General features: G+C 52.9%; 1 long non-coding RNA gene and 1 pseudogene across 1 annotated transcript; one reads left to right on the forward strand and one right to left on the reverse strand.

The window, feature by feature from the left end:
- Positions 1 to 19,024, reverse strand: part of LOC105498473 (glutathione hydrolase 5 proenzyme-like) — a 63,023-nt pseudogene that overhangs the window by 2,602 nt on the left and 41,397 nt on the right.
- LOC139358687 (uncharacterized) lies at positions 785 to 7,134 on the forward strand. Its single transcript, XR_011613942.1, has 3 exons — positions 785 to 1,337; positions 1,695 to 1,740; positions 7,035 to 7,134. It is a non-coding gene; the product is annotated as an uncharacterized lncRNA (long non-coding RNA).

The following is a 19,024-nucleotide window of genomic DNA, read 5'->3' on the forward strand; positions in this document are numbered from 1 at the left end:
TCAACACGGAAGCACAGAAGCCACTGCTCAGGGTGCAGGTGAGTCTGGCAGATGCTCCCAGGGATGCAGAGAGGGAGGGCGGCTGAGTCAGCATGGGCTGGGAGAGGGAACCTGCAGACAGATAGTCCTAGGTGCTAGGACAGTGACCAGGGTTAAGCTGTTTGGGGGTATGAGCCAGAGGAGGATGACACAGGCTCAGGACCTGACCCTGGACATCAAAAGACTGTTCCTATCTGTGCAGTGAGAGAGGAACATGAGGAGGAGGGGATCCAGGCCCTGGTGGACACAGCCCTCCTGAAACCTGAGTGCCGTGCTGGGCTGCACAGGCCTTTTTTATCTTCTCCACTTGCCTGGTGGGGAGGGGCTGTTCATGTCAATTTGTTTGATCCACTGGTGATCTCTGCCTCACCCTGAGAACCAGCTGAGGTCTGAGCTTGGTTCTTTAGACAGAGGGTCTGAGGGGTGAGACTCAGAGTTTGCCCCATTGGAGGGACCAAGGAGGAAGCAGCTTCTGGGACCTTCCACAGATCTGTGAGCACGAGACTCTGCCCAGCTTGGAAGGACACAGCTGCTGACTCCTCAAACACAGGCTTTGCTGCCCTAGCCCTGGGGAGATAGGGGGGCGGCACAGCTGCGGGTGCTCCTGTGCAGACCCTGAGACAGACCCACAGTGCCCTCTGCTGCTCGCTGGCCACCCTGCAGTCTCTCAGCGGAAACTGTGAGTGGAGTCACCTGAGAGCCAGGCCACTGTCAGGCCACAGAATCTGAGTCAAGACTCCTGGCTCTGCCCCGTGTTACTGACAGGAATAAGAATCCTTTACTCATGAGGTTTTTCTGGATTTCCAAGAGAAGCCCACGAGGGAAATCTGATGACCATCCAATGTGAGGAGGCTGCAGGGAGCGGGGAATGCAGAGGGCTCTGGAAGCGAAGACCTGAACAGCTCCCTCCACAGGGGCCAGGGAAGGAGGCAACTGATAGTTGGATATTGTAAATGGGAAAATGTCTCACATGTCTGGCCTCCATCCTGGATGATTTTACTCTTAGGCCACATACGTTGCTGCCTCTCCTGCCACAGGATGCCTCTCCTGAGACCCAATACCATGGATGGGTGGCTCAGCACAGCCTGGGCCCTGGACCCTGAAAGATGAGTGTGGTGCAAAGGAACATGCTTTAGTCCACTCCGGAAACACTAGCAAAAGACCAGGACAAAGCAGCAGTGAGACAGGCGTGAGGACGTCAAAGTGAAACCATGAAAGACCGCTGTGGTGAAGCAGTGGACAGAGAACAGGAGCGGTGGAGGCGTCCCCAAGGGTAACACCCGGTTTTGTCCACGGAGGTACAAATTTACTTGTTCAGGTCATCTCAGTGCCCTGGATCTTCTTGAAGTGAAAAATCACTGAAGTCTTTGTGCTTTCTGACATTCTGGGCCCTCTCTTCCTTCATCTTCCTTTGCTGCCCCAGCTTGAAGAGGGTCTGCATTGGCACATTCAGTGAGGGGCTCTGAGGCGGTGGTGTCCTCCCTGCGTGGACATTTTCCACCAGAGGCTGAGAGGTAGATCAAGTGCTGAGTTCCTCTTCTCAAATGCAGCTCACTCCCCCGCTCTCTGAATGAGAACCTGTTATCTATGTGTGTTTCTCTTATTTCCACCCAGGGACGCTTTTGTTAAAACTGTGTATATCTCCTCTGTTTAAGGGGCAGCGGTGGCCGCAGGTGCTCCTCATGCTTGAAGGAATGGGAGGTGAGTGTCCACAGTGGCTCGGCTCCTTGGCTGGGCGCAGTCACTGGCAGGGTCAGCTCCAAGTCCTCATTAGACCAGCACCCAGGCTCCTTAGCCCAGGAATGTCCAGAATCTGGGCACAGAGCCCAGGCCTCAGGCCACCATGGCCCACCTGAGCAGCTCCTCCTCTGCACTTCCTGGGGCCCGGCATGGAGGCACAGCCCCCAAGGCTGCTGGAGGATGACCAGGGCCTATCAACATTTCTCGAGAGGGTCCTGAATGGGGGCTCAGGCAGGGTAGCATTGGTCAGATTTGCCCCTTAGGTCTCAGAGAAAGTGCTGGAGAGGGTGAGGCTGGAGGTTGGGGGCTGGGTGGAGAACGGGGTTGGGAGGAGAGGAGGGGGGGAGTTGAGCCCCCTCAGTGTGGCCTGCAGCGCTGGGAGTGGCCACATGGGGGCAGCAGAGTGTAGGAACAGCGAGTCTGGGTGGCGGGAGGTTGGGAGGGCAGTCAGCCCCGCCCTGCAGCTGGATCAACAGGGTTGGTCACAACCGCAGCCAAGGTCTGCGCACAGCCCACCCCTCTGCCGCCCCTCACCTGGGCCATCCCCCCATCTCAGGAGTGTTGAAGAGGTTGCACAGGTTGCCCCAGGTCATTCAGCAGGCACTGACCATAGGGTGGGAGTCCAGGCCTCCCACCTACTTGGTCTTGCCCTTGGCGAATGGGAGAGCTGGGGAGGCAGAGGCAGGTCTCATCTGAGGCCTTCCTGGAGGAGGGGAATGTGCATGATGGGGCCCGTGTGCGGGAACAGAGCTGAGAGGGTTGCAGGGCAGGGTGGCAGGAAGCTAGCAGATGGGAACGGGGTCTGGTTTCCTGTCTTTCTAGACCTCACTCTGTTGCTTCCCCATTCCCTGGGTTTGCACCTCCAGGCACGGTGGGGCTGAGGGCCAGCCGCTTGGCCAGCTGGGCAGGCACTTTCCTCCCTACAGATGAGGTAAGGCAGGGCTCCCCTCCCACTGTCTGAATCCCCAGCGCACCCTGTGCCACGCCAGGCCTGGGCCGCCACGTGTCAGTGGGTGAGAGGTCAGTTTCCTGGTCAAGGCCTGGACATGAGGGAGCGGGCACAGGTTTACAGGGGGCCCAAGAGGGTCAGGGGCAACTTGGCAGCTCATCAGGTCCACTAGAGGGTGTCCCAGACAAGAACAGCCCCCGAACTGAAGTCACCAAACAGGTTGGATTCTCAGAGCTCTGATTGGTTGGACAAGGTGTTCTGGGTAGAGGAACAGTCTATGCAAAGGCTCAGAGGAAGTGCAGTCGTATCTGCGGAATGGCAGGGGTGGGGGCCAGCCAAGGCCACCCCTACCAGGTCAAGGCAGTTAGACTTCATCCTAAGAGCAAAGTGTGGCCTGCTTCGGGCTCCCCCACCCCCACCAATCTCCCTCCAGGATGGGCCCTTGGTCTGCCCCCGCACCTCCCCTTTCCAGCAGGAGAAAGGGTGCCCTGTCTGTGGCCCTAGTCCCAGACATCAGATGTTCCCAGTGACAGGGGCGGGCCAGCCTGGGAAGCCCCACCACCTGCCAGGGGCTTTTCCTAGGGCCTGTGCAAAGGCGGAAGGCCTGGAGCCAGTGCAGACTCTCTAGAGACATCAAAGGCGGTGACCTCCACCTCAGGGGGATGGTCTCCCAAACAGCAGCCCAGGGCTTGCAGGACGGGCAGCCATGGGAGCTTTGCGGGTGGTTCACGGTGGGGTTGAAATGACAGAGTATCAGAGTCACCCAGTGGCCTGTACCGTCGTGGTGGTACCAATCAGTGGGGCAGATGGTAACCCAGGGCTTTGGAAACACAGGTGATGAGAGAGCTGGGGGTTGTAACAGGAGCTGATGAGGTCCCTGCAGGATCCCAAGACCCACCTTGGACAGAAGGGCAAAGGGAGGAAGGAGTGTGCTATGGGAGCCAGGTCCAGGTCCCCATGGAAGTGGGTGTCACACAGGCCTGTGGGCCGAGGGGAGTCATAGAGGTGACAGCCCAGCTGCAGGTCCCCGTTGACTAGAGCAGGGAAGCCCCACTTCTCTGTGCCCCCTGCCCTCCAGCCTCCCACTAGGTCTCTTATTGGCTGAGCACAGTGGGTGAGGCTGACCTGGGGGCCAGGATCTGACTCAGTACAGTACAGTACAGTACAGCCACAGCTGGGGAGCGAGGGACCCCCTCCTCTGCCACGCTGCTTCCTTCTGCAAGCCCCAGGGTGGCCGAGTGCCTGCTGTGGGCCAGAGCTCTGCTAGGCCCATCAGGACCCCCCTGTCCTCAGGGTCCAGTGCTGCCAAGGAGGAGGGAGGGGTCAGTGCAGCGCATTGTAGGAGTGGGAAGTCAGGGAGGCATCCTGGAGGAGTCCGGCTTCCCACAGGCCCCCTCCAGGCTTTCGCCAGCTCCCTTTGTTGCAAGGATGTAAGGATGACTGACTTTGGAAGCCATGCCAACCAAGTCCCTGCTGACCTGATCTCCCACCACTACTGTTCCAGGACCAGGAAATAAACTTCTTTTCTGATTAAGCCTTAATATGTCCAATTAAGCCTTAATATGGACCATTTGTTCAAGCAGCTGGTTGGTCCTGAGAAAGGAAAGAAACTTCTCTTTGGTGAGACAGGGTCTCACTCTGCCACCCAGGCTGGAGTGCAGTGGTGCGATCATAGCTCATGGCCGCCTCAACCTCCCAGGCTCAGGTGATCCTCCTGCCTCAGCCTCACAAGTAGCTGGGGCCACAGGCACGCCCAGGCTGGTCTTGAACTCCTGGGGTCAAGCAATCCTCCTGCCTCGGCCTCCCAAAATGCTGGGATTACAGGCACGATCCACTGCACCCGGCCAAAAATAAACTTTTTACCTGAGGAATGAGTGCCCCCTTTAATTATCAGGCCCAGAGAGGCATTGAAATGTGACAGGGTGTCACAGCAGTCGTGCCTCACTCCCACCTTGATGCCACTTGCTAGGTGGGTTCTAGACTAACCGATGTCAAGTAGCCATAAAATGCCATGTGCTGGACACCATGATGTAGGGGCCACAGGAAAACTTCCCCTTCACCCTCTGAAGTTTCAAGGAAAAATCAGCTCACAAAAGGCAGATTAATTGGAAAACAAGGCATGCAAATTTATTAGCATGCATTGGGGAGAATCATAGAGTCATTGCCGAATATCCCAATGGGATAAAGATGCTTATATACCCCGCTTCTTAGGGGAAAGGGAGATGGGAATCTCTCCTTTGATACTCAGCTGCAGCCAGACTCCTGCAGGAAGCCCCCCTGACCTCCCACTCCTACAACGCACTACACTGGCCACTCCCTCCTCCTCGGCAGCACTGGACCCTGAGGGGAGGGGTCTCCTGATGGCCCACAGCGGGCACTTGATCACCCCGGGCTGGCAGGAGATGGGAGTGAGGATGATTTCAGGAGGACAGTACATGATTTGGGCTGGGGAGAATTTTTGTTTGTTTGTTGTAAGAGGGAGTCTACCTCTGTCACCAGCCTGGACCACCCAGCTACTTGGGAGATTGAGCCACTGCCCCTGGCCTGGGTGGGAATTTAATTGGTTTAAAGAACGTGGCCGGGCGCGGTGGCTCACGCCTGTAATCCCAGCACTTTGGGAGGCCGAGGCAGGCGGATCACAAGGTCAGGAGATGGAGACCACGGTGAAACCCCGTCTCTACTAAAAATACAAAAAAAATTAGCCGGGCGCGGTGGCAGGCGCCTGTAGTCCCAGCTACTCAGGAGGCTGAGGCAGGAGAATGGCGTGAACCCGGGAGGCGGAGCTTGCAGTGAGCCGAGATCGCGCCACTGCACTCCAGCCTGGGCGACAGAGCGAGACTCCGTCTCAAAAAAAAAAAAAAAAAAAGAACGTACAGGGCCGGGCGCGGTGGCTCATGCCTGTAATCCCAGCACTTTGCGAAGCTGAGGCGGGCGGATCAGGAGATCAGGAGATCGAGATCATTTTGGCTAACATGGTGAAACCCCGTCTCTACTAAAACTACAAAAAGTTAGCCAGGTGTGGTGGGGGGCATCTGTAGTCACAGCTACTCAGGAGGCTGAGGCAGGAGACTCGCATGAACTCGGGAGGTGGAGCTTGCAGTGAGCCGAGATTGCACCACTGCACACCAGCCTGGGCGACAGAGCGAGACCCCGTCTCAAAAAACAAACAAAACAAACAAAAAAAACATACAATGGGGCTGGGCACAGTGGTTCATGCTTGTAATCCCAGCACTTTGGGAGGCCGAGGCAGGGGGATTGCGAGGTCAGGAGTTTCAGACCAGCCTGGCCAACATTGTGAAATCCCGCCTCTACTAAAAATATAAAAAATTAGCCGGGTGTGGTGGTGTGCACCTGTAATCCCAGCTACTTGGGAGGCTGAGGCAGGAGAATCACCTGAATCTGGGAGGCACAGGTTGCAGTGAGCCAAGATCGTGCCATTGCACGCCAGCCTGGGCAACAGTGTGAGACTCCGTCTCAAAAAAAAAAAAGAACATACAAACATATAATGGGCCTGGCTCGGTGGCTCATGCCTGTAATCCCAGCACTCCAGAGGGTGAAGCAGGCAGATTATGAGATCAATAGATCAAGACCATCCTGGCCAACATGGTGAAACCCCATCTTTATGAAAAATACAAAAATTAGCCAGGCGTGGTGGTGCACACCTGTAATCCCAGCTACTTGGAAGGCTGAGGCAGGAGAATGGCTTGCACCTGGGAGGCGGAGATTGCAGTGAGCCAAGATCGCACCATTGCACGCCAGCCTGGTGACAGAGCAAGACTCCATCTCAAAAACAAACAAACAAAAACAAACAAAACCATACAGCGCCCTGGGACAAAGTCTGTTGGGCCTGAAGAGCAAACAATAGATTGTGACAAGTCTGTCCAGGTGTGTTGACAGTTTTCAGTCTTTCTTCCTGTGACAGGAGTTCAGTTAAGGAAGACCTGGGCCGGGCGCGGTGGCTCACGCCTGTAATCCCAGCACTTTGGGAGGCCGAGATGGGCGGATCACAAGGTCAGGAGATCGAGACCATCCTGGCTAACACGGTGAAACCCCGTCTCTACTAAAAGTACAAAAAAAACTAGCCGGGCGAGGTGGCGGGCGCCTGTAGTCCCAGCTACTCAGGAGGCTGAGGTTGGAGAATGGCGTAAACCCAGGAGGCGGAGCTTGTAGTGAGCCGAGTTCGCGCCACTGCACCCCAGCCTGGGTGACAGAGCGAGACTCCGTCTCAAAAAAAAAAAAAAAAAAAAAAAAAAAAAAAGGAAGACTCACAGGAGGGACCAGAGCTCATGGTTTTCTTCTTTGGCAGATCCAGACTTCAGGCAGATAAGGAACTTCAGAGAACAACTTCATCCTGAGCTCTGGCTGACAGATTGAGACCGAGGCGGGGAGAAGTCAGAGACCTTATGGCTTCTTCTTCAGTTCAGTGCCATATTTTGGGGTATCAGTTTCTGAGTCCCAGCAATAACTCATACTCTATAGTTCAACAGTAACCAGCCAGGCAAGGAGCAGTGGCTCACATCTGTAATCCTAGTGCTCTGGGAGATGGAGGCAAGAGGATCGCTTGAGGCCAGGAGTTCAAGACCAGTATGGGCAACATAGTGGAGCCTGCCTACAAACACACACACACACACATTTAGCCATGACAGCATGCACCTGTAATCGCAGCTACTCAGGAGACTGAGGCAAGAGGATCATTTGAGCCCTGGAGGATGAGGCTGCAATGAGCCATGATGACACCACTGCCAACAGAGCGAGATCTCATCTCAAAAAATAAAATAAAATAAAGCCAATCACTAACGCGTGTTATTGAAACTGCCTTTGCAAAAAAGCATAATTGAGGAAATTATGACAGTGAAAGAAATCAGAGGTGACCAACTCTCCAAGAGTCTGAACCTCCTCAAATTGCTGCTGGGGATAACATCACTATTGTAAAACTTGAGATCAGGGCTTGAGATATTTTGCAGACCCTGCACTCCATGGATCAGCTGACGCCACCCAGACTGCTATTCTGGCTCAACCAGTTCTGCCATCACAGCCAGGAACAGAAGACAGCAAGAAAAACTCATTTCCACCCGCTGTGATTCCATCTTCAACCTGACCAATCAACACTCCCCATTTCCCAAGCCCCTACCTGCCAAATTATCTTTAAAAACTTTGGTCAGGCACCTAGACTCATGTCAGTAATCCCTGCAGTTTGGGAGACTGAGGCAGGCGGATCACTTGAGGTCAGGAGTTCAAGATCAGCCTGGCCAACACGGTGAAACCTCGTCTCTACTAAAATCGCAATAATTAGCTGGATGTGGTGGCACATGCCTGTAGTCCCAGCTGCTCAGGAGGCTGAGGCATGAGAATCACTTGAACCCAGCAGGTGGAGGTTGTAGTGAGCGTCTCAAAAAAACAAAAAGCAAAAAACAAAAAACTCTGATCCCCGAATCCTTGGGGAGACTGATTTGAGCGATAATAAAACTCCGATTGACTCTGCATGAATTACTCTTTGTCCACTGCGACTCCCCTATCTTGAAAAATAGGCTCTGTCTAGGCAGCTGGCAAGGTGAACCCATTGCAGTTACATTACCTCTCTAAACCACTGAGAATTCCTGCTAAACAATTTTATATGAAACCACTCCCTATCCTCTTTTACTATTTATTTATTTATTTTTTTGAGCCAGAATCTCGCTTTGTCACCCAGGCTGCAGTGCAGTGGCGCGATCTTGGCTCATTGCAGCCTCCACCTCCTGGGTTCAAGGGATTCTTCTGCCTCAGCCTCCCAAGTAGCTGGGACCACCAGTGGTGTGCGCCACCACTCCCAGCTAATTTTTGTTTGTTTGTTTGTTTTGAGACGTAGTTTTGCTCTTGTTGCCCAGCTGGACTGCAATGGCACAATCTTGGCTCACCAAAACCTCTGCCTCCCAGGTTCAAGCGATTCTCCTGCCTCAGCCTCCCAAGTAGCTGGGATTGCAGGCATGTGCCACCACACCCAACTAATCTAATTTTGTATCGTTAGTAGAGATGAGGTTTCACTCTGTTGGCCAGGCTGGTCTTGAACTCCCAACCTCAGGTGATCTGCCCACCTTGGCCTCCCAAAGTGCTGAGATTACAGGTGTGTGCCACCATGCCCAGTCTCCTTATCCTCTTTTGTCTTTAAAGAAACTGCTTTTGTGGCCAGGCATGGTGGCTCACGTCTGTAATCTCACCACTTTGGGAGGCCAAGGCAGGTGGATCATGAGGTCAGGAGTTCAAGATCAGCCTGGCCGAGATGGTGAAACCTCATCTCTACTAAAAATACAAAACGTTAGCTGGGCATGGTGGTGGGCGCCTGTAAGCTACTCGTGAGGCTGAGGCAGAGAACTGCTCGAACCCGGAAGGCAGAGGTTGCAGTGAGCCAAGATCATGCCACTGCACTCCAGCCTGGGTGACAGAGTGAAACTGTCTCAAAAAGCAACAACAACAACAACAATAAAAACAAAACAAAACTGCTTTTGGGCCAGGCATGGTGGTTCATGCCTGTAATCATAGCACTTTGGGAGGCTGAGTTGGGAGGATCACCTGAGTTCAGAAATTGGAGGCCAGACTGGGCAACATAGTGAGACACCATCTCTTTAAAAACAAAAACAAACAAACAAAAACTGCTTGTAACAAAGGTCGAATGAAGCACTCCCCAAGGCAACTTGGAAGTGTGTCTGGGGCCACTGTTCTCAACCTTGGCCCAAATAAACTATACTAATTTTGCCTCAGTTTCTTCCTTTAGGTCAATAGTCCCTGTAACAATACACCAAAGGCATAGGTATAAAAAGATGGCCTTACCTTTTTCATTAGTGTGGAAAATAAATACTGTGTGTGCAAGGTGAAAAAAATCTAAACAGAACAATTCAGGGAACTAGCCCCCGGCTAGGGGACATTGAAGCTGTGCTCAGCCTTTTGCTTCTTTAAACACTATGGTACTGTGTAAATAAGTTCAGGTTAACCTGGAGGAGAAATTCACACGAGTAGATCAGCTGGTTAAATGGCACAAGCATTTTCTGTCTCGAGTTATACTGGTGTAATCTCAGCTCACTGAAACCTCTGCTGAGTTCAAGCCATTCTGCAAATATTCACCCATTGTGAGTTGTCTTTTCACTGTTTCAGTGATGTCTTTTGTTGAACAGAATTTCTTAATTTTCATATAGTCCAATTTATCATTTTTTTCTTCTATACTAGCTTTTGTGTCCTGTTTAAGAAAAAATTTTGGTATGCAACAAAATAAAAAAACAGAATTAAAAAAAGAGAAGCATTTACTTACTCTAAAGTCACAAAGATATTCTCTTTCTTTCTGTAAATACTACTTAATATTTTATTTGATTATTTATTTATGTATTTTTGGAGATGGGGGTCTCACTACGTTGCCCAGGCTGGTTTCGAACTCCTTGGCTCAAGTGATCACTCGGTTGCTGTATTTTTAGTACAGACAGGATTTCACCATGCTGTCCTGGCTGATCTCGAACTCTTGACCTCGTGATCTGCCCGCCTGGGGCTCCTAAAGTGCTAGGATTACAGATGTGAGCCACCGCGCCTGGCTTGTTTGTTTTTGAGATGGAGTCTTGCTCTGTCACCCAGGCTGGAGTGCAGTGGTGTGATCTCCACTCAATGCAACATCTTCCTTCCAGGTTCAAGCAATTCTCCTGCCTCAGTCTCCCAATCAGCTGAGATCACAGATGGCTGCAACCATAACCGGCTAATTTTTTTGTATTTTTAGTAGAGACAAGGTTTCACCATGTTGGCCAGGATGCTCTTAAACTCCTGATCTCAAGTAATCCACCTACCTCAGCCTTCCAAAGTGCTGGGATTGCAGGCAGTGAGCCACAGTGGCTGGCCTATTTATTTTGATACTTAATTTTTTTTTTCTTTCTTTTCTTTTCCTTTTTTTTTTTTTTTTTGAGATGGAGTTTCACTCTTGTTGCCCGACCTGGAGTGCAATGGTGCCATCTCGGCTCACCACAACTTCTGCCTCGCAGGTTCAAGCAATTCTCCTGCCTCAGCCTCCTGAGTAGCTGGGATTACAGGCACACACCACCACATCCAGTTAATTTTGTATTTTTAGTAGAGATGGGTTTTCTCCATGTTGATCAGGCTGGTCTTGAACTCCCGACCTCAGGTGATCCGCCCGCCTCCACCTCTCAAACTGTTGGGATTACAGGCATGAGCCACCATGCTCGGCCTTGATTCTTATTTTCTACGTAACTGTTTAAGCGATGAATTTTCCTCTGAGCCCTGCATTAGCTGTACCCTATAGGGTCTGATCTGTGCTGATTATAGTGCAACTTGAAGATGCCGCCCTTTTGGTGTTGATTTCCTCTGTGTAACAGGATGTTTCAAGAGCCGGCTGTAAGAGTCTCTGGCTGGGCTGGGAATGCACATTGGCTGGCACTGCTGGTGGTGCAGCATTGATGTGAGGGCAGGGCCTGGGCAGGTTCCCCAGGGTGGGATGAGCAGGGAGGGAGAGGAATGGGCTTCCTCCAGGGCCTCAGGAACCAAGGAAGTCTCCGAACTACCTCCAGGCAGGGTCAGATGTGCATTTTCCAAAGCTTATTGCATTAAGAGTGAGGAGTAGACTGTGGTGGTGCTAGCAGCATAAAGACTGAAAAGAAATAAGGAGGTGGAGCCAGGGCTGAACCACACAGCTGGAGGGGATGGGCGGGGGCAGTGGGGGGGGGATTCTACAAGTAGCACAGGAGGGAGGCGAGGCAGGCACCACAGAGCTTTCAGCTGCCTCACGGCTGACTTCTATTTGGCTTGTTGAGTCCAAGGTGCCTGTGCACCTTGTCCAGATGCTCTGGAGGTGGTTGGGGGATTGCTCGTGTATGTGAGTCTGAGACTGCACACAGCTCGGCCAATGCCAACATGGAGATCCATCAGTTCACAAGTGGTGAACGAGCCTTCTCTGGGTGGGTGGCAGTCCCAGGTTGGCCAAGAGTCCAGGGAGTGCACCCTCAGTCTGCAACTGAGTTAGAATCTGGCACAACGGAGTTAGGGTTGTACCCCTGCTGCGGGGAACAGGAGCCCCTTTTCCTCTCCCTGACATGCAGGGACAAAGTTATCATGCTCTGTGGGTGCCGCTGGGAGGCACTGATGGGAGAGACTGGCCAGGCCTTCCCAAGCAAGCTCCAGGCAACCTCCCAGCACCCCAGCCCAGGTGCAGGTGTGGTCTGGGAGCACAGAGCCAGGTTCCCTGAGGGCACCTGAGGTTTGTGTCTAGCAGCCTTTTCCTCCTTCGGTTCCCTTTTCCTGTTTGGCCCACAGGGTTTGGGACAGGTGGCTGCTACCAACAGGTCTCAAGGTGGCCCCACAGACCTGAGCCAGCCACTTCTCCATAGCCCTCCCCTGCCCATGAAGACTGCTCAGAGGTGCCCCATTGAGAGCTGGATCTGGGACTTTGGTTAAACTGCAAGGGGAGAAGCTCTGTCACCCTGCAGGGCGTGAAGTTCAGCTGAAGCCATTGGGACCATGGCCTGGGAGCCCAACTAGGGGGAGGCTACCACACAGAGCGCCTGAGTTCTGGCAGCGGCGCAAGAGAGTCAGTGATGATGGCAGGTCTGCCCGAGGGTGGGCCGGCTTGGCCCCTCAACTCAAAGTGAGCCAGCTTTTGCTCCCTGACCTTCCTCCTAGTCTGCCAGACCACCCCTTCCAGCCACGCAGTCAAGCCCACATTAGGAATTAGCCCCATCCAGCCCCTCTCCCACATACGACCTCCAAATATGTCCATGTCCCAATCCCTACAACCCAAGATTAGACCTTATGTGGCAAGAGTGACTTTGAAGATGTGATTCAATTAAGGATTTTGAGATGGGGAGATTATCCTGGACCATCCAGGTGGGCCCACTATGCCCCCAAAATTCACATGTTGAAAGCTAATCACCAATGTGATAGTACCTGCAGGTGGGGCCTTTGGGATGTGGTTAGGTCATGAGGGTAGAGCCCTCATGAATGGGATTAGCGCCCTATAAAAGAGACCCCAGAAGCCGGGCATAGTGGGCTGCACCTACAGAACCAGCTACTGAGGAGGCTGAGGCAGGAAGATCTCTTGGGTACAGCAGAGAGCTCTATGATCACGCCATTGCACTCCAGCCTTGGTGACAGAGCGAGACCCTGTCTCTAAAGTAATTAAATAAAAGGGACCCCAGAGAGCTAGCTAGCTTCTTCCACTATGTCAGTTAGAAGGCGCCATATAGGCCGGGCGCGGTGGCTCAAGCCTGTAATCCCAGCACTTTGGGAGGCCGAGACAGGCGGATCACGAGGTCAGGAGATCGAGACCATCCTGGCTAACACGGTGAAACCCCGTCTCTACTAAAAATACAAGAAAATTAGCCGGGCAAGGTGGCAGGCGCCTGTAGTCCCAGCTACTCGGGAGGCTGAGGCAGGAGAATGGCGTGAACCCGGGAGGCGGAGCTTGCAGTGAGCCGAGATTGCGCTACTGCACTGCAGCCTGGGGCACAGAGCAAGACTCCGTCTCAAAAAAAAAAAAAAAAAAAAAAGAAGGCGCCATATATGAGGACGTGGGCCCTCACAGGACATCAAATCTGCCAGCACCTTGATCTTGGACTTCCCAGCCTCCAGCGCTGTGAGCAATAAATTTCTGTAAAATGCTATAAGCCACCCACTTTCCAGTATTTTTGTTATGGCAGCCCAGGCAGACTAAAACAACCTCTGTGGCACATTTGGGGTGATGTAGGAACAGCCGATGTTCCCAGGAACCAGTGAGGGGCAGGAGTCCCAGATCCCTCTAGCGAGATCCCCAGAGAGCGCCATGTACCCGCCCTGCAGCTGGCAAAGCTGTTTATGGAAGTTAGGGGCCTGTTGGTTTAGAGCGGCCATTCTCAACCAGGGGGATGTGGCACTGTCTTGAGACAGTTTTGGTTGTCATGAGTGGGTGTGTGTGGTGGGGAGTGCTACCGCATCACACAGGCTGAGGCACGGGATGCTGCTCAACATCCTACAGTGTGGGGACGGCCCTCACAACAAAGAATCACTTCATTCAAAACATGGATGAGGGCCAGGCGCAGTGACTCACACCTGTAATCCCAGCATTTTAGGAGGCCGAAGCAGGAGGATTGTTTGAAGCCAGGAGTTTGAGACCAGCCTGGGCAACATGGTGAAACCCCATCTTTACAAAAAAAGCAAAAAACCAGCCGGGCGTGGCGATGCACACCTGTACTCCCAGCTACTTGGAAGCCTGAGGTGGGAGGATGGCTTGAGCCCAGGAAGTCAAGGCTGGAGTGAGCTGTGATTGTAACAGTGCACTCCAACCTGGGCAACAGAGCGAGATGCTGCCTCAAAAAAAAAAAAAAAAAATTGTACATATAGTAAAAATTATCACCAATGCCCTAATGCCCCAGAAGAAAATCACTTTACAGACTGCCACAGGAAAAACAACCTCTTTTACAAATAAAGTCACAAATATAAATTAAAAATCACACAAGGAAAAAGTCACCATGAGGGAGAGTCTGAGAGGCCCCAGCCAGGAAACTAAAACTCACTTCTGAAAAATGGCATCAACCACAGACCAGAGACCAAGGTGCTGAGATTCTCAGCCTGGGAGCAGTGTAGACAACACCCTGCTCTCTGTCTTGGAGGCCATGGAACTGGCCTGGAGGCCACAGTGGCCTCACAAGGTCCCCAACTCCTATGGTCCCCAAAGCTGAAGTATACCTGGCCTAAGAATCTCAGTGACTGAGTTCCTCTCAGGTGGCTTTGAGCAGCACGGACTTGGGGAGTGGGCTCTGCCCTAGGCATCCAGGTCGGACCTCAGCCTCACCTGGCTGAAGCTGGGCTTGTACTCCACACGGCCCTTACTGTTGACATGCAGGATGGGGGCTGCAATGGCAGCTCTCAGGTCAAAGCCAAGCCATAGCTTGTTCATGATGGCCTGGGGGAGAGATGAGGGATGCAGGGAGAAAGGGGGTACCCTCTACCCTACATCAGCCCTCACATCCCCACTCCAGGGAGAGTCAGACAGTATGCTGCCCAGAGAAGACACTTGAGCCCAGAGCCCCCCAGACTCACCTGGGCCACGGCAGAGACAATGAGCTCCCCGCCAGCCCCACCAATCACTAGCTTCGACCTTTGGGCTTTGTTGATCAAGATGGAGGGCACCATGGAGGACGGGAACCGCTTGCCTGGAAGTGGGGGCCAGCACCTTCCGGGAGCTCCATCCACCCTGTCTCCGTTCACTGCTGAGCAAACAGCGGCTAAGTGAGTGCAGTGACCCATCCAGGGGTCAGCATGCAGCCCCAGCCCAGCCCCCTCTCTCCTCTCCCCTGGTGGGGGGCCCTTGTGGACCCCAGGTGGGAAGCCTTGTTCTCACCAGGTGAGGGGGTGGTGCCGGAACCCCGGGGGCATCGCTCGCATAAGTCCAGGAGCTCGTTGTTGAGGATGATGCCTGTCCGTGATGAATATACCATCGCTCCAAAGCTGCAGCCGTGGAGGCAGAGCCTGGGCTCCCACCAGACACCGCCTGCCCTGCCCACCTTGCAGGACCCCCTCATTTTACAGCTGCCCCGAAGCATGCTGGAGCCACTGTTCTCTCCCTGGCATCACCCAGGAGGGGTCCCCAAAGACCCACCTGTGCCCCCATATCAGGGCACCCTTCTGAGTGAGGCCGCCCATTCCCAGGTAAGTCTTAGCTCGGGGCCACCCCAGCAGCAGCCTTTCCAGCCAGAGATGTCAGGGGTGGGGGCCTCTTTTGAAACAGAGGAGGAGACAAAGGGCAAAAGCAAGGTCCTGCCCCATGGGGACAAGTGAGGGGACATGGGGCTGGGGGAGTGCAGGTCTAGGAGAGGAGGAGTGAGGCCACCAGCCTTCCCCCAGGCCCCACGCACGGTGTGTTGATGGTGCTGGTGGCAGCCACGGCGCTGCCATCCTCCCCCAGCACAGACATGGGACATGCCTGTCCCATGGCCCCAGGCCTCGGCCAAGCTGTAGTGGCTGAGCTGGTTGTCCCCCCGGCCATCGAACTGTTGGCGGATGAGCTGGGCCAGGGTCTCCCCCAGCAGGTCCTGGGAGGCATTCTGGGGTGGGTGGGCAAGTGGCAGGGTCAGTGAGGGGCAAGGCGGGATGTGCAGAACCAAGGGCAGGACAAGCTCAGCCCCCATGGGGGCCACCTCCAGCCTGTCCTCTACCTTGTGGCCAGGCCTCCCTCAAGCCCAGGCTAGGTCTAGACTCTGCCCACCCTCCAGGTCCTTTGAGATATGGTGCCACTCCTGCATCTGACCCCCGTACCTGCCACCCCGGGATCCCTTTCAGTCCTGCCCTGGCCTAGAACCACATACATCTCCCTCCAACCTCCCCCTGCTGGGCCTGACCCTCCTTTCATGCTAAGTCTCAAGCCAGGGAGGAGGACAGCCCCCCAGCCCAGCAACCTCAGCAACCTCACCTGGAGCTTCGGGTGGCTGCGAGGGTCCCCCAGCCTCCACCTCTGCCCCCTGGCAAACTTGAGCTTCTCCACAAGGTGGTGGTACATGTTCACCCTCCCCTCAGGCCTGGCCACAGACTCTGCTGAGAAGTTGAACCCTGGAGAGGGTTCAGGGCACAGGTTGCGGTCACCCTATGTAATGGATTGAATGTTGCCCCCCCCCGCAGAAGGATTCACCCACATTCTAATTCCCAAAACCTGTGGATACTACCTTATACAGCACAACAGTGACCTTAAGTGGAAAAGTATGTTAAATATATATATATATATAATTTTTTTTTTTTTTTTTTTTTTTTTTGAGACAGAGTCTCACTCTGTTGCCCAGGCTGGAGTGCAATGGCCCTGTCTCAGCTCACTGCAACCTCCGCCTCCCAGGTTCCAGTGATTCTTGTGCCTCAGTCTCCTGAAACTACAGGTGTTCGCCACCATGCCCAACTAATTTTTTTGTATGTTTAGTAGGGACAAGGTTTTGCCATGTTGTTCAGGCTGGTCTCGAACTCCTGGCCTCAAGTGATCTGCCTGCCTTGGCCTCCCAAAGTGCTAGGATCACAGGTGTGAACCACCATGCCCGGCCTTTTTTGTGTGTTTTGTTTTTTTTTTTTTTTTTTGAGAGGGAGTCTTGCTCTATCACCCAGGCTGGAGTGTGTGGCACGATCTTGACATGACTAAAATAGTCCCTATGAAGCCAATAGGGCCATTGGTATCATGTAGAAGGATACAAGACACGAAACACTGTGTGCCAGCAGACTGGTATCATGTCTGTGTCTTTAGCAGGAGTCCTCACAGCTGTCCACACTTCAGTCCAGGGGCTATTCTCTGGATTCTGCTCCCCAAGTGACACCTCAGGTGCAAAGGAACAAGGTCACATGGGTGGGCACAGGGCTACCCGGCTTAGAAGCCTGTGTCCCAAAAAGAAACTGAGATTTCTTTTAACAGTCCCACAGTCAAAGTTTTCAAGAGTCCCAGCAATGGACATGCCTAGTTACAAACACCACTGCACTCAGGGAAACCCAAAGTATGGTTTACCTCTTGATTTTTTCTCCAAAGTAAACCACCAAAAAGTTGACCATAGACTTCAAAACATTTCTAACAATAGCAAAGTTCAGTTGATGGCAGACTTCAAAAATCGCAATTACTCTTCTCTAACTCTAGATGCCCCCATTGTTTACAATTCATTCATAGCTCTCCCAATTCAGATGATGATGACCAACTATGGGCCATTTTTATATGTAGTCTGGTAACCCAACACAGATGACATTCCGCCTTTTCCAGGTTTCCAAGGGAACTGACTCAGAAAGTTAACCCAAGTTCATATTTATTTCTAGAGAAAGATAAAAAAAATTTTCTAACTTTATTCATGCATACACAATACAAGGGTACACGAAATTTCTGAGAGACCTTCAACCTCACTGCCAAATTTTCAAGAGCTGTGACAAACCTTAATGTCAAACCAAGACTGATTTTATAGCAGAACTGCCATCACATCTGTCAGGTGGATCTGCCATGGACTTTTTTGTGTCGTATCAACTGCTTCCCCATGTCTCTGAGTTGTTGAAAGTATCACAGCCCCAAATACATTTGTTTTTCTTTCACTTTTTTTTTTTTTTTGGAGATGGAGTCTCACTCTATCTCCCAGGCTGGAGAGCAGTGGCACAATCTCGGCTCACTGCAACCTCCGCCTCCTGAGTTCAAGCGATTCTCCTGCCTCAGCCTCCAGAGTAGCCGGGACTACAGGCAGGTGCCACCAAGCCCGGCTAATTTTTAGAGATGGGGTTTCACCATGTTGGCCAGACTGGTCTCGAACTCGTGACCTCAGGTGATCCACCCGCCTTGGCCTCCCAAAGTGCTGGGATTACAGGCATGAGCCACTGCGCCCGGCAGGCAAACACATTTCTAGTTCATGCATACATATGCCAGGTGGGATGAACCTGCCCTGGGGCCCCCGATGGTGCTCATGGGTAGAGCAGGGTGATCCCAGGCTCCAAGATGGCAGGCTTGGATGCCGGCAGCAGGTGGTCTGGCCTGTTGTTAGGCCCCCTGCTGGTGCAAGCACAAACCAGAAGTGGCAGGAAGGGCAGGTCTATCCCTAGGTCCCTGGATGGAGTACTTGGGCACTTGTGGGGTGGGGGTTCTTTGGGAGGGGTTAGCCTGTCCTCAGGCCCTGTGGGAGCCTACATGGACACAGGTTGTGGTGGGTGGGCTGGGGTGATCCTCAGGTCCCTGAATGTCATCCTTGGGCACCAGGGGCAGATGGCCTGGGTCTGTTGTCAGTCCTCCCTGTGGTATGTGTCTGTGCCCATGGCAACAGGTGGGCAGAGCAATTTCCAGGCTCCCGGGTGGTTTGCTTGGGTGGCAGTGGTGCTGACTGGTTGTGAGCGGGGTGAGTCTGCATTCAATAGCCAACTCAGAGACCCCAGATGCCATTTTCCATGACAACTGGCCTGTCTGGACATTGTGCCATGTGGCTGGCCCCACACTAGGCCAGGCCTCCATGAGTATAAGGAAACATGGGAGGCAGGAGGTCGGGGCCCTGCCCTGCGGAGGGAGAAGAATGGGTCACAGGCAGTGGTCATTGAGCAGAAGAGAGAATGAGCAGAGGATGCTGCGAGGCAGTGAGTATAAGGAATCATATAGCTGAAGGTATTCATCTGACATATACCGGAAACTAATACAGAGTAAGAAAATACAAAAACCAAATAATCCAACAAAACTTGGGCAAAGAATCTATAGACATTGCTGAAAAGAAGGCAGGAAATGAACTAACAGGTAAAGGAAAAGCTTGTCCACATCACTAATCATAAAAAAAATTTAAAGCAAAGCCACACTAAGAGAGTGTCCCCATCCACATAAGA

The sequence above is a fragment of the Macaca nemestrina genome, chromosome 15 (genome assembly GCF_043159975.1).
Source record: "Macaca nemestrina isolate mMacNem1 chromosome 15, mMacNem.hap1, whole genome shotgun sequence".
Lineage (NCBI taxonomy): Eukaryota > Metazoa > Chordata > Mammalia > Primates > Cercopithecidae > Macaca > Macaca nemestrina.